The sequence below is a fragment of the Magallana gigas genome, chromosome 6 (assembly GCF_963853765.1).
Source record: "Magallana gigas chromosome 6, xbMagGiga1.1, whole genome shotgun sequence".
NCBI lineage: Eukaryota > Metazoa > Mollusca > Bivalvia > Ostreida > Ostreidae > Magallana > Magallana gigas.
In genome coordinates this window covers 52,455,762-52,469,423 of record NC_088858.1, presented here as the reverse complement: position 1 = coordinate 52,469,423, position 13,662 = coordinate 52,455,762, and the positions used below count along the sequence as shown (strand labels likewise).

The window sequence follows — 13,662 nt, the reverse complement described above, 5'->3', positions numbered from 1 at the left end:
TAGAATATTTCGAACTTTCCTTAAAATAGCACGCAAAATGCATTTGAATGCTTATAAGTAAAGTCATACTATATATTTTAATTTGAACACTTTATACTCAAACCAAAAAAATCATATTACATAAAAATTTAATTATGAAATAACAAAGTGGAAATCTTAATTCACATTGTGGAGATAGGAAAAAATGGAAGATACATGAAGGTCGCGTCTGACCTTAATATTATACAAGCAATAGCTTTCCAAAAAGCTTGCCTGACTACCCAAATTTATTCAATGGAAGCATGCATGTATCAATTAGGCTATCTTATAAGAAATGAAATTTAATTTTCGCTGCGGATCATAAATTATAAAGATGAATCGTTAGGCAATTATTAATTCAAGCTTGTGGGTGCCCCCCCCCCCCCACACTTTTTCTCACAGCAACTAATTTTTCCGGATTAGGATATTGAAGATTTTGGGAAAGTCTTTTTTTTTTTTTTTTTTTTTTTGCTTGTCAAGATTTTTTGAATGAGTCTGCCCCCCCCCCCCCCCCACTTTCAAGGATGCTTCGTGCCTGCATAAAGATAACAACATTCAAGGGCCTTCCGTCATTTTCAAGCCATGATAAGCATGATAAAAAGGACTCTCAAAATAAGAAAATAGACGCAAAGTAAACTGCATTCACGGCATATGTTCACATGGTATTCCTATTCCAATTCTATTCCTATTTTGGACTCGTCCACTATAACTACGAAAAAATTAATGAATGAGACATTCTGATTCTGGCGCGGAGTCTTGTAAATGAAATTTCCATTGATCTGAATGGATTTTTCCGTGAGGGTCGGGGTAGGTATAAAAACAAATTTAATCGTTCAAAGTTTTGAATTGTTAACAACGATATATCAGATCGAATGTTTTAGAACGATTTATAAATCCAAAATACAGTCATTTTTAATCGGTTGACGCGTGGGCATATGTATTAAGTAGGCGGGCATCCTTACACCCTATTAATTGAAGACAAATGAAATCGCGTCCAGCAGAACTCCCTGGCATTTTAGTGTATGTTAATATAAATTTATGATTTTGTTTGTTAATAACAATTCAACATCAATTATTAATTAACAATGTACACTCTAGAACGCTAATACACAATTTTGTTGCGATGACCCCCCCCCCCCCCCGGCCATTATACCTATTTTTAAAGCAGGATTACACACGTGCTTGCATGTGCAGAAGACAACCTGGAACTTAACTGATAACTATATCATCTCTTTGGAAATTAATTTCTCCGTAAGCAAATACGTATCAGGGCTCTACATTAACTTTTTTTCCTACTTGTCCATTCGGACAAGTGACCGAGACATTTACTTGTCCGAACTTCAATTTCACCTGCCCGAAATTTTTCAATATTCAAGATGAAATATTGTCAACTTGAAAACTACAGTTCTGTTTTACTAAAATAAAGTCATCAATTGATTATCCTAGCTATAATTAATAACCTGACTTTTTAAAGGGAAACCCAAAGTGTCATTCCTAAATGTAACATTAAACATGATTTGTCAGCTGTAGCTTTGTTATGGCAAATTACAAGAAAATTTAAATTTATCATCAGGTTTAAAAATACATGTAACTGTTATATTGATTTCTCAGCTAAACATGGAAAGTCATCATAGTCTATTAATGATGAATGAAACCTAGAATAAATTACATTTCTTTCCATAATCCTTTGTCTTTGCCACATTTTCTTCCTTAAGGTACCTCACTACACCCAGACTTATACTTTTTAAGGTAGTCCTATACTCGGCACTAAATGGGCTCAATCATTAAAAGCTTAGCTTTAAATGATAAATATACATTTTAGCAATACATATACGAAAGAAAATATGTATGTTTACATGCTAGTTTGTTTCTTATCACCTCTCAGACGGGTGTACCCCCTTGCGAAAATTATTGACAATAATGAAATTTGTCAGACGTCCGTTTTTCCTAAAATAATTATCAATTTTGGGAAAATTAGAACTGAACATACAAAATAGAGTATAAATAATTATTTAAGCCATATCTCATCAATAATTTTGCGCAAATTTTTGTAAGTAAGTACGCTTTATGGACCTGATGTATCAAAATAGAATACAAAAAATGCAATGCTAGTATCGCGTTTGGTAATTTTTTTACTATTTTATGGACTCAAACTTAAATTCATGGTGTTTATTCTATAGATTGACATCTTAGAAAAAAGATTTGGTAAAATAAATTATATGTTGACGGATTACTTTTCACGCTATAAGCTCTAAACCAAGTAGACCCTGACGAAAAAATCCGTAAAAATCACATTTTGCTACAGTTTTCTGCCTAGATCTGTCAACAATGTTAGATATCATTTAAACATTAATTAATTGACGATTGATTAAATACACAATAGCTTCTGTCTCTAAATTTAAACCGGTTTTAGTAAAAGAAAAAGAAAAATTTGGGGGGGGGGTCAAAACAAAGAAGATATACGCATACCTGAGATCCTGGTAAATCAAAAACTTCGTTTTTCATTTTACTTTAACAGAATCGAGTTTCTCAACATAAATCATTTTTATCTCTTAAAGAATACATATATTACCGTTCTAATTGCTTATTATTGCCATTGTTTACAACAGCGATGTAGAGCAAAATCAATACCGGGTATCAAAAACGCTTTGTAAAAGTCGAACCAATATTGTAAAATCCGTATTATGACGTAGTGCGATACTCGGACTACTTTAAGACACTATGTCACAAGATGGCAATCTAAGTATTTTGTTAAACAGTTTTTATCGTTCGATTCGGTTGTATATCGTCGTAGCTCAGTGGCTAAAGTAATGGACTTCTGAACTACAGATCATGAGTTCGAATCCGCCTGGAGCTTTTGTTCATGTTTACTGAATTAAATTTTTGAAAATGCAATTTTTCATCCAAAATTGCACATTTTTTGCCTGTTTGACTTATATACTAATTCATATCCATTATGATATATATCATAATCAAGTAATTTTCTGCTGGTTTGAGAAAATATTCAAGGTGTAGTGAGCCACACCTTAACATGTGTGTTTGATACTTTGTGAGATCAATATTGATCAAAGTTGTTTGAAATTAGTGAATTTCAATCCCGATCAAGTGTTACTCAATTGCATTGCAATTTGATGTCGGGATCAAAATTCAAAGTAACTAATCGATAAACTTATAACGAGACTATGAATAAACTTAATCATCACCAAACTTTCTTTTCTTTTTTAAATGTTGCAGACTTTTTAAAATCAAAAATGCACTTGTCCAGTCGGACAAGTGGCCAGCAATATTCACTTGTCCGTATATTTTTTTAACTGGTACCGGACAAGCGGACAAGCGTTAATGTCGAGCCCTGCGTATAGTAACTGATACATGCAATTGTGAAAACCATAGAGGAATGCATGATCTGCGCATAATAACTAACTGCTTGATACAATATTTCTTTTTTCCAACATGTTTTAAGTCAATAATAATATGAAAATATATGCTTGACTTCATATCGGATATTACTCATTTTCTGTATTTCCCTTTTCAATAAACAAAACAAACCAACAGACCAAATTGATCCAGATGAATATACATGTAATTATCAAAAATAAACCTAAAAAACAAACTACACATTCATCCTTCACCCACAATATTGCCTTTTCCATATTTGTCATCGTGGTAGATCCGTGTAACAATGTATTAAGTAGGTGCTTGCACGACATAGAACCGGCCCTTGCTGACCACGTTTTCATTAACACATATAAAGGAAATTTTTTTTTTAGATTTTTTCTTGGATTTATTTTGATGTAAATAAAAAAGAGAAGAAATTAGTTCTATAATATATATGCGATGTAAATCTTTTTTCCATGCAATATTTCGTATAAAACAACGAAGAGTAGTATCTTGAAACTTTATTCAAAATTTTATTAGACCTTTAAATTGTAAAATGCTAACATTGAAATTTGTGCCCGATTTCTTTTTTTTTTAAGGTAAAACTTTATTGATTAAAAAAAACTGATTCTTTGAGACAAAATAAATTGACATAATCAGTTTGACATTCTCTAAGTGCAGTTCTGTAGCTCTTAGTCTGAAAAAGAGTCGGATGGACGACCTAGGACCCAGATCTTCCATCCAAACTTCTTGAATGTTGCCATTTCTTTCGTACGCGGACACATGTTGGCCGAATACTCACCGAGACTAAATGGTTCGTATTTTAAGTTTTAACTGCGTTTAAAGGTAATATTGGAATTCCGATAATTTTGAAAATGATTGATTAAATAAAAATGGTTAAAATTACCGTTAAATTACCGGCATCGGTCTTCCCCATGCACGAATCTAGAAAAGTAGGGTGAGGGTTCCAGACCCCACCCCAACCCCCGCAAAATTTCTTTCCATTACATGTACAATATAAAATTTCAAAAATATGCTTCGGACATCCCCAGGCAAACTCAAATAACCGTCAGACACTCAACCCCCACCCCAGGAAAATTTTTCTTATCCGCGCATGCCCCCTTCCCCCCCACCCCCTCAAAAAACAAAATTATTCTTCAGAACCCCCTGTAAAATTTCCAGGATCTCCGCATACATTCTAAGAGATTCATTGGCCCTTGCTTTCGATAAAAAATGCGAGTAAAATGTTTGGTCTTTTTACGTTCATACCGGGCATACCCACTGTGTGATTATAATCGTTGTCCATATTCTGTGTATATTGAGTCAATTATGATGATTAGATAAGTTTCTCAAAATAAAATGCACATGCAAAAAAAACGAATCAAACTTCAGACAACTTTTAAAGATCTGTATTTGCTTATATACATGTACTTTGTTTCTTTTACACAGTGTTTATACACCTAATATTGCACCATGGTCAGGTATCAATTTTTGTATTACGTCACAAGTATGACGCAGCTACGACGGAAGACCTAATCGTTGCTTGCAACGAGCTCGTCTCTAGTTATGACCAATAATTTGTCTTGCATTGTCATAAACGCTGTTTAACGTTGCAATTAGTTTGATCACACCCAAAATGAAGAACCCTGGCATGCAACATTTCTTGCATTTACTCTGCTTTTATTCTGACGTAAATTTCTACCAATTACAATGCTAATTGTTTGAAAATGACATTAAAAAACAATAAGGATGTATTATCAAATCCTTAATGAACTCAATTTCAGTACTTTAAATACTTAAATATATTTTTCATCTACTTAACCATAAATTTGCATACAAATAACTATTATTAACCCAAAGGAAAAATTTCCAAAGACAGGAATAAGAAATTTATAGATTGCATTTACAAAACACTTATGATTTTGAAATAACTAATGCAAAAACAAATCAATTAACTATTTGTCAGGAGGCACAACAAGCAATTTCCTTTTCCTCGTCCATGATACATATATTAAACTTCCTTTTAAAAAAAAGTAAATTACGTAGCTTGCATTTTGAATTGCAGCATTCATTTATGAATGTCACCACAAATGCATGATTGCATAATCTTTTAGAATTATTTTAAGATTTATCAAATTGAACTTTTGTTCATAGAAAATAATTTTGTCTCATAGCTTTTTCTTATTTCTTTTGATAAATTTAACTAAGTGTCAATTACATAATAATAAATTTATCATTCTGGAACCAAATATGAATGTCGCTTCAAATGAATCAATGCATTGTTTTGATGATTATCAGTTAATTTTCATCAAATCGCCCATCATTTAGGGAACATTTCTTAAATACTGTCTATAAACAACGAACACACGTACAAAAAAATCAAAGTGCATTGTATTCATAAACATATTAAATGTGTTAGCTTCACCGAATGGCAGCAAAATGATACGATAATAAAACAAATCTTATCTTTTGCACGTGAATCAAAATCCATCCTGAAATCAAAACGTACCAACCAGGGTATTAATGTTAATGTTGGGATTTTCTATAATTATAAATTTGAGAAACACAAAACCCACCAATAATACTTTTGTAAAATTAGTTTATTCATTTGCAATGCCGCAGTTTTAATTACCAAGACCTTTAAAGAAAAATAATTTCTTTTGTATCCTGGTAATTTGAGAAAGTTTAAAATACTTTATTGAATTTGATTAGTTTTTGTAAATTGGTTTAATATATCTGTGAAAACGTCAACGCTGGTTTTTTCTAAATGCTTTTTTGTTTTGAATATAAATGGAAGGTTCGATCCTTTTGTTGCATATATTTTAAATCTTAACCTGAAATGTCTTTACAACATTCAAAATGTAAACAAAAGCATGACATGAGCTTTGCTTACATAACAAAGAATTATGAGTTCTGTATTTTGCTAATCACTCATCTCTTAACTCTGAAATTTAGTTGACTTTTTAAAAATACCACACAAAAGCACTGTAAACATTAGAAATAAAGCAAAATTAACCGAAATCGTTATCATCACCTTTTGATATTAAAGACACACTACTTGATATTTTAAAAGGTAATCAAAACGGTAATTTAGATAAACAAAACAATTAGATTTTGTCACGTCCGTAGTTAATCAGTTTAGAAGTTTGATTATAAAGGAAATACTTGATCCAATGATAACCAATATAACATTCTTAATGGAACTTTTATCAAAATTTCAACCACGATTACAATGTCTTAATAAATGAAACTGTTAGGTGGAAAATAAAAATTATACATTAGTGTAACTTAGCTGTGGATTTTATTTTATTTCATCTTTTAGTTTCAAATTGATATATTTTTAAGCTTATCAAGTTTATCCAGAGAACTTTGAACGAAAATGTGAAAAGCAGCGTTCTTTTTTTTTTTGGTAATCAACATGAATTCATAAAAAATTTAAATAAACATTTTGTCTTTTGTCTCATATTTTGTTTCGTTACATATCAGAACATGCATCAATGATATATGAATGTTTTTATTTAGAACATAATATATTTAAAATATTGAAGATCTTTATTTGAAAGTTAATTTTCAAAGCTAATATTGCCTATTTCGAACTGGTATATTTTCAAACGTTTAGGGGTATTCCCCATAGAATTGTTATCATGTAATTGAAGTGCTCAAAGGTTATTCAATCTGATAACATAGATAAAAGTGTGTTACTGAAATTAAGACTGTGTTTCGACATAAGGTGACAGACACGTTCAATTTTCAGCGTTTTTTGAATCATCTATCACACCTGTCAAATATTCTCCTTCTTTGCGCTAACGTTTTGTCTAACACACATAATTTCATTAATATCGTTCATAAAAAAACAGCTCTCTCTTAACGTATTAAAATTGTATTGTTATGCATAGTTTTCATAGTTAAATTCATTATACCAATCTATCTATCTATCTATCTATCTATCTATCTATCTATCTATCTATCTATCTATCTATCTATCTATCTATCTATCTATCTATATAAATTTTTTTAATCATTTTTTTTATTTAACTAAAAACATTTGACCAAATTCTTTAAAGGACTATATTCGGTAATTATTTATTTCTTGCCCCCCAAATCAAAGTTCTATTAAGAGCTAAAAAAAAGGTTGAAAGATAGTTGAAATTATAATGGGAAGGGGGCGAATACATGTATTTGACCATATGAACTATATTTCTCTCTTATTAAGAATCCAACATATCTTTCCCTAAAAGGAAACTCTTAGTTATTCATACCTTTTTTCATGCACATGTAAGAATATAAGATAGGTTAGTTAACAAATACAAATGATTTAAATATATGTTATGTGTGTTGTAAGTTTAGTTTATTTATAAGGTTTTTTTAAATTATGAAATCCGTATTCTTCGTTTTTTACGTGGATATTTCAGTAATTACATGACAAGTGTTTCTTCCTACTAAAAGTTGTAAACCGTCAAAAGTTAAGAAGGAGTGATGTCGTATTGATAACAAAATATTGATTTTATAATTTGAGTATAATATGCATTTCACAAAAAAAACATGCAAGCACAAAACATTTATTCAAATGGTAGATTATTCGTTTATGCGTAGGGGAAAAGTTCGTTCAGTGTATATACCGGTACTTAAACACATGTTGATATAAGATATCACGAAATCAAAATTGGACAACCACTTCGAATATTTGATGCTGTATGCCATGATGAGGTCATAACCTGCAAAGGCATACACAAGTTGTTTCCGTTTCATCTAAAGATCTGTACATATTATAATAAAAGAGAAAACAACAAATCAATCAACGTTGTTGTTAGAGGTTCATCGTACTGGATTTCAATCATCAAATAAATATCTCTAATTTGGTTCTAAAAACATGATAAAAGAAGTTATATTGACTACGATAAATTGAATCACATATATATTGTCACAATGTACATTGTAATATCTGAAAAAAGTTTTCACGTCACATTTTGCTATATTGATTTTTTCATTTCGCCAATTGTGTCGTTGCTTATTTTAAGTTTTTCAATTTAAATGTCTTTCATGTCCTTTAAAGTTTAATTTCTGCACCGTTAGATCATCATATGAACAATCTCAAATCGGAGTTGGATAAATAATAGACAGGGAAATGATTATAAATATGTGTAATGCGATACCAGGAAGCCCACGCAATGTTTCATCAGCAATAATCACGTACAATGTTGTCTCTGTGTTTTGATTCAAGTTAGTTTCAGAAATCAGTAAGCTTTTCCCTGCCTCTAAACAACTCGCCTTTAAATGTTGACGATTAAAGACACATTCAATCACTTTTAACATTAAATGAGAAAATCAAAATTGGATAATTTTCAATTTACATCATGATCATAAAAGACCTTATAATTTAAATATCAAAAGAAATGGCAAATGAAGCAAATATACACGTACCTATCACGATTAACAATGTTTTGTTGTCAACCATCATTTCTCCTTCATCAACTTTATAGATAAATACTAATAAGTAGAATGAATGAAATCATGTTTTGATTTTATTATTTTTTGTTTAAATTCATTGAGCAACGAATATAGTCAGCATAACCATAAAAACTCCACAATATTCTTGTGCTCAACACTTTGTCAAACACAAAATTTGCAATAAAACCGCAGTTTTTCATTAAATGTTTTTAGTAACAATGTCTACGTTTTTTTTCTAACCACGAAAATCTTTAGAGTTGCCAATTAAAGATCAAGCTTGTTTGATAACTCATAATAACGCAAGATACGTTTTTTATATCGATCAGAGATTTTGATTTTAATTTTTTGGAAAACAATAAGTTTTTATTCAATAAAAACACTTTTCAATTTTTATATTTTTGGGGTTTTTTGGCAACAAAATATGTAACAGTCACCATATTTTCTGATCAAATAAATTCTAATATCATTGTCTTGATTAGAAAAAAAAAACAATTTTGTTCAAAGTTGATAATGTTTTGGTCCCAAATATGGAATATGTTCATAATAAATACCAAGTCTCATAGATTTTTTTTTTAAAATCGAACATTAAATGTACAAATTACGCGTATTGCATGACGAAAATTTCATTTCATTTCCTTCAAATGATCACTTATTTGCCTTGTTGCTGATGCTATCGCCATGCCAGTCCACACTGACTACTATCCTAAATTTCTCGAATATGGTCGACAACGGATTTGAAAGTAGCAACTTGGGGTTTATCGATGGATACTTCGCTGCTGCTGTTTTTGCTTACAAACAATTATCCAAAATATGCCACTGATTTATGATTTTTGCTTAAACACTATCTGAGACACACATAATTTGAAGTTTTTATGCGAACCATCTTCTTATATACTTTTTTTTGTACAGGCAGACATGCTACTTTATTAAATCATTTTCAAATAGAACACAACTAACACAACTTTATCACTAAAATACCTTTAAAAAATTAAAATGACCGCATTCTATAATAAATAATGAAGATGGGCTTGTAGCTTCGATACTGCATTACATATGATTGAATATAAGCTAATAAAAATTTAACTCGTTGAGTAATGGTGTTGGTATCGGTAAAAACAATTCGATAACAAATAATATCAGTAAAGAAAAGAATCATATTTTAAATAAGATATCTAAACCATCTAACACTAAAGTTTGGTATACTGATGATAAGTAACATATGAGAAATCCAAAAAATATATTAAAGATAAAATGGTTCTTGGTAACAGATAAAAGATAACAGCATGACGATAAACTGTCTTTCACGTAGTGTTAAATTATTTAATAACAATGAAACACGGTTATAATGAATTGACGCTTACGACAAACAGATTTTAATTCCCCATGACTTTATTTCATGTTGTAAGCTTGACAAATATATTGATGTACGGTTATAACGAAGAATCAAAGTGCCGAAGAACTGACGGGAGTTGTTTTGATCGATGTTTATTTATTTTAAAATCAATGATAAGTTATTTTGCATGACAAGTACAGGTAGTTTCTAATCTGTATTTGAATTACGCACATTTTTATAATACGAATTTTCGGACTTTTTCGAAACAAGAATGTTGTTAAAACCCCATATGAATTTAAAGATAGAATAAATTCAATCAAACTATGTATCAGTGATAGAAATATGTCTGGAAAATTTATGGATCCAAGCAATTGAACCCTCGTCTCGTTCAACCAAACGCTCGGCTGTCGCCGTTAATCTCCGACCAGCAAGAGAGACTCTCTGCTTGTCGGAGATTTACGGAGACAACCAAGCGTAGAGTACGAGACTATATTGAACTCTGGCGTAAGAATACATACAACTGCAAAAAATATCTATAAATTGTTCGTTCCATTTAAAATCTGACTATTTTCAAGGTATTTATAAATAAGTTTCCTTGAAAAACAATGGTTAAGCATACATTACTTCGAGTTTATCAATAATTCTCAAGAACTAAGTCTGTCAGCGGCGATGATTTGTGATTTGGTCTAAACACTGTTTCACTTTCGGTTTGCCAGAGTGACTGCATAGGAGAGTTGATAAAAATCAACTCCCAAGAATTGCCCATCCCTGTCACTTCGTAATAAGCGTGTTTTATTATAGCTTTCAATCCATACTTTTATCCTAAGTGTGTTTTAAGTAATCCCCAGTTATCAAAAAACTTACACAAGACTAAAGGTAACATTCTGTTCATACTTTGACTTTGACTAAAACGGGCACTTAATAAATGTATATATTTCTCAGGAATACATGTATAACACTCTTGCTTACTTAGTCAATGAGCGTTCATTAAAACAAACCAATAAAATACGACAATTAAATTCTAATATTAATGAGACAGAGAGAGAGAGAGAGAAAGGAAAACATTCCAATTAAGGTTAACTGCCAAATTCAGTAAAAAAATTGTTCGCTTATAAAAAAAATTTTGGAGACAAAGAATGTGCTAAACAAAATATATACCAGAAATTGATATAATCTCTATAGACGCACACTTGTTATTGAAAAAAGATATTCTAACAAGACAAATTATTTGTAAGAATTGAAAAGTCATCATCTACTGCCCTTTTTAACACACGACCATATTGTAACACAAAATAATTTGATAATGGGTTCAAGAAGCGAAACCTTTTGCACGAGAAAATATTTTACCTAAAAAACAAAAACATGCCTATGTAAAGAAAACATGAATCATCAAAAATCTCATATTGTAACATTCTAAACTGAATTCTGTTATTAGCGTTTTAACATGAAAATTGTACCCCAAAATATCAATTGAAAAACTTAAACAAAGAACTATATATGATAAGAGTTAAATTTGGCCCCCATAATTCGCCATTTTTTAAGTGTTTCGGGTACAATAAAATGTTAACTAATTTTTTAGAAAAGTTGATATAAAATATATTTTTCATCTATTTATTTGATTTATTTGCACTCACTGGCAGTATATGACGTCAGAAGTGACGCCGATTTTATAATTCAATCAAAATCAGTCAAAAACTGACATTTTTCTTATTTATTCACTAATGGGAAATATAGAGCGCATGCTTGAACAAGGAAAATTTTTTTGTCATTTATCAGTCTTGGCTAGATACATCTCTGATTAAAATATTTTATTTGTTCAAGAATGCGCTCTATGTTTTTGGAGGGAAAAACTGCTTGAAAACAATCTGTTTTACGCTAAAAATGCATAAATGACGGGAAAAGGTTGTCTTTACAATGTCATATTTCTAAATTGTGGGCACTTGAACCAAAATGAATATTATGTAAACACATCACATACATATATGTACTAAGAAAACAAAGAATGATAGTAAAATGATGATGTTCATTTTAGGGGGCCATTTTAGGCCCTTATCATATATAGTCCTTTAGGTAGCCAATCACATTCTGTTTGGTTTTTGTCAGCAAATCCTCATGCAGATTATTTTCTGATAACGTCAACAATCTGGTGTGAATATTTAGGCGGGAAAAAGTAGTAATCGTCCCTAATCGTCCAGGTTCGTTCCTCAAAACATACTTCAAGGTAAGAACAGTGATAATTTTGATTCATCATACAATTAAAACACAAATACAATATCTTTAAACGAGCTATTGATGAAATATGAAAATCACATCACTAAACATAAATAGTACATAATTTATATGAATTTTTTTTTATTTAATTTCAGTATGAATTGTTTTTCTTTCTGAAAATAAAACACTTTTCACTTTTAATTGTCACGTACGTTATTGATCAAATCAATTATATTAAAGTTTACTACAAACTTTTGCTTGTTAAAAAATCAATTTAATAAGATTTAATCTTTGAATAATAAAAGTTTCCGTTCTAATAAATATCATAATATTTCTAATAAAACACTTTGCGCTTTAAAAAGAAATTATCTACATTTCAAATAAATATACAGTGCATATCCTTTTCATTCCTCCAGATGATCCCTGCTGTTGCCCTCCTTTGCCTCGTTGCTGGCGCTATCGCTCTGCCAGTCAACACTGACTACTTTCCTAAATCTCAAAAATATGGAGGACGTAGAATTAATGGCGGTTTCATCGGAATCAACAGCAACGGATTTGAAAGCAGCATCTTGGGGCTTAACGGTGGAAACGCTGGATTCTGCCACCAGTGGATTGAATCCGCTGCGGCGGCCGCCGCGGCAGCCAATGCAGCTTCAAGAGGTTTTAACAATGGATTTGATGCTGAATTTGGATTGTTAGGAGGTAACTCAGCGGCCACTGCTGAGGCCGCTGCTGCTAGTGGTATGAATACCGCTGCTGCTGCACAAAGGACATCATTTAATGGACTTCAAGGGCAATCAGAACATCATTTAACTGGCTCTAGCTACGGACCATTCGTTCATCAGGTACAATCCGTTCAGTTGCCAGCTGTTCAACAATTTGCAGGTCTGGAAGGTTGAGCTGCTGCTGCTGCTGCCGCCGCTGCTGGTAGAAACGCCGCTGCAGCTGCCGCCGCTACAGCTGGACAAAATGCTGCCGCCGCTGCTGCTTCCTCTGCATCTGGTGCTAACTTCGGATCTCATATAGGAATAAGAGGTTCCCAGTTTGCCGGTCAGATTGGTGGTCAATTTGTACAACCAGCTGCCTACTACCCCAATGTTGTCGGACAAAACTCTGGATCTGCCGCCGCTGCTGCTGCTGCCGCTGCCTCTAACAATGCAGCAGCTGCTGCCGCTGCTTCTGCTTCTGCTGCCAGCACTAATGGATTTAATGGTGGAATAATTGGAGGATCAACCGGTATCATTTGTTCTAGATTTGTATCAGGAAAAAAATACTGA

General features: G+C 31.6%; 1 pseudogene; it reads left to right on the top strand.

The window, feature by feature from the left end:
- Positions 1-2,807: 2,807 nt before the first annotated feature.
- LOC105322805 (glycine-rich protein 1-like) lies at positions 2,808-13,662 on the top strand (annotated as a pseudogene).